The 13,322-nt window shown below is 38.1% G+C and overlaps 1 pseudogene; it reads left to right on the top strand.

Annotated features, from left to right (window-relative positions):
• The first annotated feature begins 3,399 nt into the window (after nt 1–3,399).
• LOC138825141 (ankyrin repeat domain-containing protein 49 pseudogene) lies at nt 3,400–3,891 on the top strand (annotated as a pseudogene).
• Nucleotides 3,892–13,322: the final 9,431 nt, after the last annotated feature.

Here is a 13,322-nt window from a genome sequence, read left to right as displayed (position 1 = left end):
TAACACAGTCATACCGAAAGAGTGTCCTGCCCAATTCCTGATGGAAACAGACTGTAGGTGTTATGGACCAATCATTTCCACATTGTAGCTCACCTAGGTTGTTTACCATTAGAAGTATTTTGATTGCTTTTTATACCAAACATTCTGAGAGAAATATACTACTTTAAAATGTTATTAAAGCAAGACTGATATAAAAATCACCTTTGACTCCAGATAAATATTTTACCTTTCATATACCCCAAAATGCCGTCTGAACTATCATTAATGTTAGCAACAAGAGGTTAAAAATCATAGACGCCAAGACCGAAGCATGAATTAAAGACTCTCCAACTTGTGAATACAATTGGTTTAAAAATTCATCAATACTATTGCATTTTTTAAATTTTCTTATGAAGATTCAATTATAAACTATTAACAGTTGAAAATAACTCATTTTCTTGGGAGTAGGACACAAAGCACAAGATTAATCCTAATCATTTTAAAGGACCTTTATTTATACTACAAATTCACTCCCATAACTACAATGATATGAAAAATAACTGAAGTACAGAAACACAAAGGAAGTAATTTAACTGCATCATATACATTCAATGGACTGTGTTAATAGAAAACAAAGTTAAACTAATAATTAGCTTACCAAATTCACATACATTCTTTTATTCTATTTCATTTAGTTTCATAAAAACTGGATTTTCATAAGATGATGCATAAAAAGCCTATATACCCACATACATTTTCAGATCTTAACAATATTTATTTCAGAAATGTCTTTAGCTCCATAGTCAATGAACTGAAATAATACTAAAATATTCAAAGGGTTTTCTGAAATTGCAAGACTCACTCTGGGATGTTATTCATATTGGAAAAGATATTTGAAAAGCCTTATTTGTTAAGTTGAGATAGTTACTCCCACAAAAGAGCCATTAGCCCTTTGCATGTACAAAACCACTTCAGATACATCCACTATCTAAAGATGACACGTGGTTTCGGTTTGTTTGTTTTTGAAAGGAATAGCTAACAAGCATATCAACAATACTGATTTTCAGTCAATAAGATGGGATATTCAAACTTGATAAATATTGGGTTGATTACCTCTTAGTGTGAATAGATATGATCTTACAAAGAAAGTTATTTTCAACAGAAAGCCAGAAAGAGTTTATCCACTTTGTGTTTCACGGGAATAATCAGAGAGCAATACCTATTTGGTCCAGTTGGTCAAACTTACTCCATGAGCATATGTTAAAAGTATAACAAATTTAAGAAGTCAAATACATATTTTGTACCAACAGTCATCTTCCAGCACTAATTTACTACCTAAATATGTCTGAATCTTCTCACCTAACATATAATAAGAGCTGAAAGCGTTCTCTTTCATCTAACTTAATGTTGTAAGTCCTTTGATTCTGATGATATTATTTGACAAATAAAATGTACAAAAGGGTGGTCCAACTGAAATGACATGACAGAATACTGATACATAAAAACATTGCAACAAATTCAGCTCTTTTCAGCCTCACCCTCTCCACATTGGCAAGCAACATTGCAACAGCACATGCACACATATACACATACACACATATGCACACATGTACACACACCTATACATGCATGCTAAATTCAAGGTTTATTGTTCAAAAAAAGTTCAAAAAATTAATGATTAGTACAAATGATAATTTGCCTTACTACAAAATAATACACAATCCAGTCACCACAGATGTTACATTTTACTTGTCTATCCACATGTGAGCACTTAATTTATATTTAATGACTTAATTAACTAAGTAATTCAATCATTTGTTTGGTGCTAATACTAAGGCTTGAACTGTCCCAGAATTTGTTATTTTTTTGTTTTAGTTTTCTCAAAGATATCATTTTACTGCTTGTACCACAGCTCCAGTTCTAGCTTTTGTTGGTTTATTTCAAATCAGAATCTAATGGACTTTTTTTTTGTTTGGTCTGGTTACAAACCACAATCCTCAGACTTAATCTTTCTGATTAGCTAGGATTAATGACATGAGCCAACAGTGTGGCTTCTATTTTTCCTCTATAGTTATCTAATGCACATACTTAGATAGTAATTTAAAAATGAGAGTATAGAAGCAAGATGTACAGTGATGATACTGTCCTGTCAGAAATTCAAGTTAGTAATGTAAATTTCTTCTTAAGAATACACACAAAAAATACCATGATATAGTATAAGAGAACTCACAATTGGACATATGAGCTTTAAGAGCTTTCTAATAGATCCATTATTTGTTGGTACCCAACATTAGAAAAAAAATGTATAATGTACTACTAAAATAGAAGTCCTTTACATGACTACTTACATTCCTTGTTTTTTTTAAGACACTTGTTTTCATCTAAAAAAGTAGGCCTGTCTATTGTCTTCATGTGGTTTCAATGATTGAAGGTGCTTAATGAGAAATCAAAATGTATTAGTAGTACTTTGCTATCAATTAAATCTCACTTTATCTTTTTGGATAATATAATGATCAAAGAAATAGTTGAGAATCAGTAAGCAATTTTTCAGAATCATGCTTCCAGTGCAAGTGGATCAACAGTAAGTAATCCTCAATACCATTTTCCACACAGTTTTGTCACAGATACAATCGGCCTGCCTTCTCTTGCTGCTTTCATAGCCTGGACCTATTCCTTCATTGTACATGAAAAGTGTGATTCAACTGATTTCATTCAGATCTGTTCCTATAATTATCAAGGATTTAGATTCTTGTCTGCAATATGATTAAACCTATGTCTCTTCATGTAGGCTGCTAAAAATGTATTTACCAAATTCAAGTAAATACATAAATTCTATTTCCATCTTTTTAAAACATAAAATTCTGTTTGCTCTATAAATTGATCAGAGGCATGCATTTGTGGCTATCTATGTCATTGCACGTCTGTCTCTCTTCCTCTCTCTTTAATGTTTCTCATAAATAATAGGATTGCTCTATAATTATCGTAATTTATTTTGCTTTTATATTTTGGTTGCATCATTTTACTTTCTGCTCTGCCATTTCCCAAATCATTTATATAGAAGGCATTATTTCATCTTTTCTCATCCTAGAATAAGCTGCACATGAAGACACCACTGGTCCTTATTTTCAGTCTGTATCTTTTAATACGGAGGAAAATCTTTCCTCTGCTTCCATCAATTCCCTACTCTCCAGTTAGAATAATTTCGAATAGTAAAAATGTAAAAAGGGAAAATAAATCATGGTAAAAAAACAGATGCAGAAAATTCACCGGATTTTTCTGAACAGTTCAACTAACTTGAACTATTAGGGAAATACTAGGACACCTCATTCCCACTGTCACTCAAAGTCTCTGGTTAGGCAATTCTGATGAAGACGAGGAACATGATGAAAAAGTGAGGAATGGTATCAATTGCAAGAAAAAATGCAGAAAGATCCAGGCAACTTTCTTCTTTTGGCTGCTGAAAATAATCAGGTTATTACAGTGCAGAGACTACTTTCCATAAAGGCCACTCATGTGAATACTAGGTATGACTATGAGTGTACCCATATTCATCAAGAAGCCTACAGTGGACACTTAGACACTGTCTGTGAGTTGGTGGCTGAAGCGGCAGATATTCATGCAATAACTGTAGAGGCTGGACAACCCCGTGCAGTGCTTATATGTGGAATAATAATAGAGTGGCTTTTTTCTTACTTCATCATGATGGAGAAACCAATGGCCCCCTTGCATCTTGCTGATGGAAATAGAGTTAGCAAAGACATGCTGGATCTGCTTCTGTTGAACCATTATGTCAAGTCAGGTCTGAAGAACAACTTCGAAGAAACTGTATTTGATATTGCCAAAAGGATAAGCATGTATCACTACCACTTTGCAGTTTTGGAAGGCTGTACAAATTGCTCTCCTAAGTCATAATGGTTCGGTTAAGTTTCTTAAATTTCAAAAATGCCATTTCATTCTGTTTCCATACAAAATATTTTCACAATCCAACTAACAACAATAGATTACTGCAACAATTCATGGATTCCATGGAAGTCTTCCAAGTCAATTGCCTTACTGTGATGTCAAAATGTATTCAAGAGTTAGTTGTATATATCTGTAATGATTTCTGGAGAGTGTTTGCTTTTTTATTGTAATTAAGTGGTTACATAATTTCCCTAATTTCACAGTATTGTGGGATAGTGACACTCAGTTAAAATCACAAACACATTCCATCATTTCTGGAGAAAATTGTCTATCACAGTCTATAACATTTATGAGTTCCATGAGCTTTGCGATACAGTTATTTCTTCCACATTGGTTGGTATATACATTTCATTTGTTTTGCATGACACCAGCTGTTCCCTTTTTCCCACTTGTTCTCTCCCTTCTATCCCTGCCATTTACTTGCTTAGTTCATTTTGGTCAATGTCCATTGCAACTAATGGATTTTCCCTGTTTCTTCTAGTTCTATGTCGTCTTCCTGGTTCCCCTTCATTGTACACATATATACCATACATGTGATCAGCAGCATGAGGTTATTTACTAGAGATTTGACCAGATGAGTGAAATTCCTTTGTTTCCTAAGTCCTGTTAAGTATGTCATATTACCTAACATTTTGGTTTTAACATCCACTTATTAGGGAGACCATGTACTGTTGGTCTCAATGCACTTGGCTTCTTTGCTCAACATGATCACCTTCTAGCTCCATCCATTTCCCTGCAAATGCCATTATTTTGTCATTTCTAATGGCTGAATAATATTCCATTGTGTATAGATACCACAATTTTGGGATCCATTCATCTGTGGTGGGACATCTGGGTTGCTTCTATGTCCTGGATATTACGAACAGTGTGGCAATAAACATGGAGGTGCATGTGTCCTTGTATACTGGTTCCTGTTGTTCAGGATGGATGCCTAGAAGTGGTATGACTGGGTCATAAGGGAGGTCAATATTTAGCTTTCTTAGGACGCTCCAGACTGTTTTCCAAAGTGGTTGTATAAGTGTACATTCCCACCAGCAGTGTAGTATGGTTCCTCTTTCTCCGCATCCCCTCCAGCATTTGTCATTGGCTGACTTGAGGATGTGGGACATTCTGACTGGGGTAAGGTGGTATCTCATGGTTGTCTTTATTTACATTTCCTTTACAACCAGGGATGGTGAACACTTCCTAATGTGTTTCTTTCCCATTTTTATCTCTTCTTCTGAGAAGTCTCTCCTTTGTTCCCTTTCCCATTAAGTAATAGGTTTGTTAGGTTTGGGAGGGCCTGGTTTCTTGAGATCCCTGTATATACCTTGTCGGATATATTGCTGGTAAGTATTTTTTTTTGCAATTAATTGGTTGTCTTTCTAGCTTGGTTGTGATCTCTATAGCTTTACAGTTATAGCTTTGCTCTAGCTTTTTATTGTAAGGTAGTCCCATTTGTCATGTCTCACTCCGATTTGTTGTGACCCTGAGACTCTGTTCAGGAAATTCTTTCCTGTGCCTATAAGTGCCTATAAATTCAAGTGTCTCTCCTACTCTGCCTGCAGTGGTTTCAAAGATTCAGGTTTAATGCTAAGGTCTTTAATCCATTTTGAATTGATATTTGTGTATGGTGATATGCTGGGGTCCACTTTTATTCTTCCTCATGTGGACACCCAGTTTTCCTAGCACAAGTGGTTGAAGAGGCTGTGTTTCTTCCATTGTCTGTCTTTGGTTCCTTTGTCAAATATCAGCTGACTGTAGGCATGTGGATTTATTTCTGGGTCTTCTATTCTATTCTATTGGTCTTCGGGTCTGTTTTTGTGCCAGTACCATGCTGTCTTTGTTATTATGGCTCTATAGTAGAGTTTGAAGTGCTGCATGGATATCCCTCCCATGTTGTCTTTATTCTCTAGAATTGTTTTGGCTATTCCAGGTCTTTTGTGGTTCCATACAAATTTTTGGACTGTTTTCTGTATTTCAGAGATGTACATCATTGGGATTTTAATAGGAATTGCATTGAATTTGTACATTAATTGAGGCAGTATTGTCATTTTCACTATATTGTCTGCCTATCCAACAGCATGGGAGGTCTTTCCATTTCTTAGTGTCTTCTGTAATTTTTTTCTTTAACTTTTTATAGTTTTCATTAAATAGTTCTTTAACAGCTTTGGTTAGGTTAATTCCTAAATATTTTATTTTAGGGGAGGTTATTGTGAATGGGGTTTCTTCCTTTATTTCCCTTTCTGTTTGTACATTGTCAGTGTACAGGAAGGCAACTGATTTTATTGGATTGATTTTTGTATCCTGCTACATTGCCGAAGTGATTTTTGATTTCTAAGAGTTTGGGGATGGAGTTTTTGGGATTGTGAAGGTATAGTATCATGTCATATGCAAAAAGCTATAGTTTAATTTCTTCTTTCCCTATGTGGATTCTTTTTTTTTTTTTTTTTTTTTTTTTTGGCGGTTGTGGGGCTTGAACTCTGGGCCTGGGCGCTGTCCCTCAGCTCTTCAGCTCAAGGCGAGCACTCTACCACTTGAGCTACAGCACCACTTCCCCTATGTGGATTCTTTTAATGTCTTTTTCTTGCCTTATTGACCTGGCTAAGGTTTCCAGGGCTATATTGAACAGGAGTAGACACAGTGGGCATCCTTGCCTTGTTCCTGATGTTAAGAGAATTGGTTGTAGCTTTTCCCAATTAAGTATAGTATTAGCTATTGGTCTGTCATAAATGGTTTTTAATGTTTTAAGAAATGTTCCTTCTATTCCTATTGTCTCCAGAGCTTTTAGCATGAATGAATGTTGAATTTTATCAAAACCGTTTTCTGCATCTGTGGAGATAATCATATGATTCTTGACCTTGGCTCTGTTGATGTGTTGGATTATATTTATTGACTTACGTATGATAAATTATCCGTGCATCTCTGTGATGAAGCCTACTTGGTTTTAGTGTATTTTTATGTGTTTCTTGATTCTGTTAGCTAGAATTTTGTTAAGGAACTTTGCATCTGTGTTCATCAAGGAAATTGATCTGTAGTTGTTTTTTTGTTGGGTCATTGCCTGGTTTGGGGATGAGTGTGTTATTGGCATCATGGAATGAGTTTGGGATAGCTCCCTCCTTCTCTGTTTCTCTGAAGAGCTTGAGGAGTATAGGTATTATTTCTTCTTTAAAGGTCTCATACAATTCAGTTGTGAAACCATTTGGTGCTAGGCTTTTTTTCTTTCTTTTTAATTTTTTTTTATTATTTTTTACTGTGAAAATACTGTACAGAGGGTTTGCAATTACATGGGCAAGATAATGAGTATATTTCTTATTAAGCATTGTAGCCTCCTCCTTTGTTTCCCCTTCCCATCTCTTCCCATCCTCCCACCGCCCACCCACCCAATCCTCCCCCCACCACCAAAGTTGTAAAGTTCGTTTTCGGCATGACAACTTGTACTTATTGTTGCAATGGGTCGAAATGTATCCTTATTTAAACGACTTGTTTTTCCCCTTCCCCTATACAAATTATAACGACATGAAAACAGTGAAAGCATGGGTTTTACTGTGGGGGAGGGACATACAAAGTAACAAAGAAATGATCTTATTAATGCGATAGAAAAAATCACGTCAAAGAAATAAACATTGGAATACATATCTTAGGGTTCATTTTCCTAACATTACCTTATCTGGCATTTTCTGCATGACTCATACATATACTAGATACTGCAAATAAGGGAAACCATGGGACTTATGATTCCTTGGGCTTGGCTTAATTCACTTAATATATTTTTTCCAAGTCTTTCCATTTCCTAACAAATTGGGCAATGTCATTCTTTCTGATGGAGGCATAGAATTCCATTGTGTATTTATGCCACATTTTCTTGATCCATTCATCTACTGAGGGGCATCAGGGTTGGTTAGATATCTTAGCTATAGTAAATAATACTACAATAAACATGGTTGTGCTGGTGGCTTTAGTGTGGTCTTGTTTGTAAACATTTGGGTAAATGCCCAAAACTGGGATTGCTGGGTCATAGGGGAGTCTATGTGGAGTCTTTTGAGGAACCTTCATACTACTTTCCAAACTGGTTGAACAAGTTTACACTCCCACCAATAATGAAGTAAGGTTCCCTTCGGTCCACATCCCCTCCAGCATTTGTTGTTATTAGAGTTCTTGATTTTTGCCATTCTAACTCGGGTGAGGTTGTATCTTAATGTTGTTTTGATTTTCATTTCCTTTGTGGCTAGGGAGGTTGATAATTTCTTCATGTTTCTATTGGCCATCCTTCTTTCTTATTCAGAGAAGTTTCTCTTTAAGTCTTTAGCCACATATTTATTGGGCAGTTGTTTCTTTGAAGATTTGTTGTTGCGGGATTTAATTTTTTGAGTTCCAAGTATATTTTAGATATGAGATCCTTGTCCATTGTATGGCTGGTGAAGATCTTCTCTCAATCCATAGGCTTTCTATTGATCTTGCTAGCTATGTCCTTTGCCATGCAGAAGCTCTGCAACTTCATGCAATCCCATTTGTCCAACCTTTCTTTGATTTGTTGTGTTTCTGGGTCTCTATTAGGAAAATTTCGGCCTGTGCCATGAAGACCTAGGGTTTCTCATATTTAATCCTGTAAGGTTTTCAGAGTGTCTACTTTGACTCCGAGGTCTTTGATCCATTTGGAGTTGATTGTGGTACAGGATGATATATAAGGATCTAGCTTTCGTTTTCTACAAGTAGTTAACCAATTTTGCCAGCACCATTTACTGAAGATGCTGTCTTTCTTTCATTCTGTTTTTTTAGCTCCCTTATTGAAGTTTAGATGGCTCCAAGTCTGTAGGTTCATTTCTGGGTTTTCAATTCTATTCCATTGGTCCTGAGGTCTGTTCTTGTGCCAGTACCAAGCTGTTTTGATTACTATGGCTTTATAGTAGAGTTTTAAATTTGGTTTTGATATTCCTCCAGCAGTGTTCTTTCCACTGAGGACCGTTTTTGCTATTCGTGGTCTTTTATTGTTCCATATGTATTTTTGGATTGCCTCCTCTATTTCCTTGAAGAATGAGGTTGGAATTTTGATAGGTATCACACTGAATTTGTAGATAGCCTTGGGAAATATTGCCATTTTCACGATGTTGATCTTTCCAAATCCAGGAGCATGGGAGTTTTTCCCATTTTCTAAGTTCTGTTTTGATTTCCTTTTTCAAGTTTTTGAAGTTTTCATCATAGAGTTCCTTCACTTCTTTGGTTAAGTTAATTCCTAGGTATTTCATTTTTTGTGGGTGGGCTTTTTTTTGTTGGAAGACTTCTGATTGCTTACTGTATCTCGTTGTAGGATATTGGCTTATTTAATTGATTTACTTCTTCTTCGCTCAATTTGGGCAACATGTATTTCTCTAAAAATGCATTCATTTCTGCCAGGTTTTCTTTCTTTAGCAAGTAGAACTTTTGAAAGTAGTCCGTTAAAATTGTTTGGAAATCTTGGGTAAATTTTGTGATTTTTCCCGTGGCATCCCTCATCTTGTTAATATGGGTTTCCTCTCTTCTTTTCAAGTCAGTCTTGCCAAATGTCTATCAATTTTATTTATTTTTTCAACAAGCTTTTTGTTTGATTAATATTGGTTATGATTCTCCAAATCTCTATTTCAATAATCTCCGCTCTTAGTTTGGTTATCTGGCTCTGTCTAGTAAATTTAGGTTCCATTTTTTCATGTTTTTCTAGCTGTTTTAATTGCAACATGAAATTATTTTGTTGGTCTGTCTCTATTTTCTTGATGTGGGCATTGAGCGCAGTAAATTTGCCCCTCAGGACTGCTTTTGCTGTGTCCCACAATTTTCTTTGCGAAGTATTTTCATTTTCATTGAGTTGTAGGAATTTTTTAATTTCTTCTTTAATCTCTTCCATTACCCAGGCATTGCTTAGAAGTGTGCTGTTCAATTTCCATGTATTTTAGTAATTTCTGCGGTATGCTTTGTTATTGAGAACTGGCTGGATTCCACTGCGGTCAGATAGGATACAGGGGATTATGTCAATCCCCTTGAATTTGCTTAAGTTCCTTGCATGAACTATGATATGGTCTATTTTGGAGGAAGTACCATGAGCTGCTGAAAAGAATGTGTACTGTGTTGTTTTTAGGGTGAAATACTTGTTAAATGTCAGTTCAGCTTGAAGTGTGGCTTCACTTATTTCAGTAGCTTCTTTGCCAATCCTCTGGTTAGTAGACCTGTCCTTGGATGTGACTGGGGTGTTAAAGTCTCCTAGTATTATCATATTGGATCTATTTTATTCCGTAAGTTTGAGAGTATTTGCTTAACATATTTGGGTGCACCAATGTTTGGGGAATGTAAGTAGACGATGGTAATATCCTCCTCTTGTATTGTTCCCTGCATTAATATGTAGTGTTCATCCTTGTCTTTTTGCATTGATTTTAATGACAAGTTCAATTTGTCCTATATCAGGATTGCTACACCTGCCTTTTTACTAGGGGCATTTGATTGGTAAAGCCTTTTCCAACCCTTCACTCTGTGTTTGTTTGAATGTTTGGCTTAGAGGTGAATCTCCTGAAGGCAAACAGATGGATGGCTCATGTTTTAGGATCCAATTTGCAGTTCTTTTTCTTTTGATTAGTGAATTAAGCCCACAAATCTTAAGAGATAGTATAGAGAGATGCATTATGGTCACTTTTTTCTTCTTTCCTTTCCTCCTGTGCTTGCTCAGATAGACTTCTAGTAATGTCTGTCTGGGTGCAGGTCCCTGTTAGTGGTTGCTTTTCTCAGGTTGTGTTCCACCTCTTGTAGTGTTTGTAATGCTGGCGTAATGCTATGTATCAATTTAATTTTTCTTTGCTATTAAAAATTTTCAGTTCTCCATCGAATGTGAATGCTAGCTTTGCCGAGTATATCAGTCTGGGTTTGCTCATATGGTACTTTCCCAGGCCTTTCTTGCATTCAGTGTCTGTGTGGAGAGATCTGTAGTGATTCTAATATTTTTCTTGTTGTAGTATGGCTCCTTCTTCATTTTTGCTGCATGCAAGATTGTTTCCTTATCATTCAGATCTATCATTTATACTATAATGTGTCTAGAAATGTTTCTCCTGGGATCCTGCTTGTTAGGTGTTCTATATACTTCTGTTATGTAGGTAAGATGTTCTTTTTTGAGATGGGGAAAATTTTTCACTGATTATCTTGTGGAATAGGTGTTGCATTCCCTTGCTTTGATATTCCTCACCTTCGTATATGAAGGTTAAATTTCTTGGCACTATCTGCTTGCTCTTGAATTTCCCTTTGGCATCATTTAAGTGATTTTTCCATACCTGTCATTTTTGGGTCCAGTTGATGTATTCTGTCTTCTGTATCTGACACTCTACATTCCATTTTGTTCACTCTGTTAACTGTGGCTTCCATTGTGGTTTGCATGGAGGAAATGGACTCATTAATAGATTCGATGTTGGTTTTCAAAATACTAATCTCACCTCTGAATGAGGTGTGTACTGCCTCTATTTTGTCACTTATGTAATGGCTTAGTGAGGTGTGTGCTGCCTCTATTTTTGCATGCATCTCCTGTTTGATGTCCTGCATCTCTTTCGATATTTCGACCCTGTGTTCTTTCAATTTCTGGTGTGTTTCTCGCTTTATATCTTGAGTCATTGCCTCCAGCATCTCTTGGATGTAGTGTTTGTCTTCCATTCCTGCTTTGCTCCCATTGGGGCTATCCCCTGGGTGGCTGCTGGCTTTTAGAGATAGCTTGCTATCCTAGGTGTTGATAAACCTTGTAATTTTTCTCTGTGATTTTCCCATGGGGATTCAGGGATTATTGCAGACTAATCTGAAATTTTGTTTTGGTCAATAGTTGTCTGTCTTTGCCTGGCTACTGTTTATGTGCTGGTAGAGTCTGTACCCGATCTCGGTTCTATTGGGGGCCGACCTCCAGCTGCTGGTCTAACCCACACAGGGTTCTCGGCTCTCTGATGTAGATCACTGGCAGTTCCTGACTTTAGAAGGGTTGAGCAGCCTAGACTGCTCCTGTTTGTTCCTACAGGTGCTCTTGGCGAGTCCGGATGTGCCAGATGTACTCTCCCAGATGCTGGAGTCTGCTATGGGCTCCTGATGTTTTGTTTTGTTTTACTTTTTGGCTAGTTGTGGGCTTGAACTCTGGGCTTGGATGCTGTCCTTCAGCTCTTCAGCTCAAGGCTGGCACCCTACCATTTGATCCATAGCACCTCATCTGGCCCTTTCTGCTTATGTGCTGCTGAGGAATCAGATCCAGGGCCTCCTGCACCTAAGACAAGCACTGTACTGCTGAGCCGCCTTACCAGCCTGAGCTCCTGACTATTTTCAGGTGCTGGCAGCCTTTGTTGTCCAATTCCCAGCCTAGAATATATGGGTCGGTTTCTTGTGGGCTTTGGACTTCTCTTGTCCTGAACCCCAAGGCCTTTTGCTGTCACAGGCATGATTCCCAGGGGGTGCAGTTCCCTGTTTTTCTCCCCTCTGCTGAGGCATATGCTCAGTTTCTGATTTCAGTTGGGAGGTGTTGGTTATGTTGCTCAGGCACCAGATCCCCAGGCCTGGTCCCGGCCCCCACCCTAGGGCACACTGGTTGGACCTGTGCTGTTGTGTATCCCACCCAGATTGCGCAGCCTGGAGTACACAGTTCAAATTTCTTCCACCATTGGGTGTCTTGACCCAGGGGCGCTGTTCCTGGCTTGGGCATTTAAGCTCCCTTCCAGGCTGTCTCTTTTCTAGCCTGGCCAGCTGAGTGTGCTCCATGGGCTGGTGGAGCTCGTGAACAATTTATAGTTTTAGTTGGTCCTGTGATGCAGGTTTGGGGTAGGGGTCTGGGGATTCCCACCAGCTCTGGTCTCCCTTGAGGAATACACTGTCCCCTGCAGGGTACTCAACCTGGAGCTTGTTGTTGTTTCTGTGTGATATAGGTTGCTGGTTGCAGTTGCAGTCAGAGTTCAATTGAGGTGATTGTGTGCTGGGCTGAGAGGTGATGGCTCTGTGTGTTTCTCTTCTGTCATTGCCTCCATTGACGCTGTTCAGGTAAGCTCCATGGGATGGGCCTCCAGCTTCCACCCAAGGGGTGGGAGAGGGGCCTCTGTGCAGGTTCTGAGCGCTGGAATTTGTCTCTGTTTGCACTCTCCGGATCAGCACCTGTTCCTTTCAATTCTGTTCTGGTGTTCTGTGGGCATCTGGTGTATCTCTGGGGTTCCTGCCATGAGGCCGAGTGGCTTTGGCGGGATGGAGCTTCTGCTCAAACGGAGAGTGTGGGGTAGGGGTGGGATCTTTGTGTAAGCTCCCTGCTCAGTGGATTCTTCATTCCTTTCGATCAGCGGGTCTGACACTGGTACCTCAGGGGGCTTTGATGCAGGTTATCTGCAGACAGCCCCCTGTGTCTCTGGGACACCGGCAGCTCCCACCGGGCCGGG

The sequence above is a fragment of the Dipodomys merriami genome, unplaced genomic scaffold, assembly GCF_024711535.1.
Source record: "Dipodomys merriami isolate MVZ:Mamm:240054 unplaced genomic scaffold, mDipMer1.0.p SCAF_135, whole genome shotgun sequence".
In the NCBI taxonomy this organism is placed as follows: domain Eukaryota; kingdom Metazoa; phylum Chordata; class Mammalia; order Rodentia; family Heteromyidae; genus Dipodomys; species Dipodomys merriami.
The sequence above is the reverse complement of the archived record's forward strand: the minus strand, read 5'-3'. Positions and strand labels throughout refer to the sequence as shown.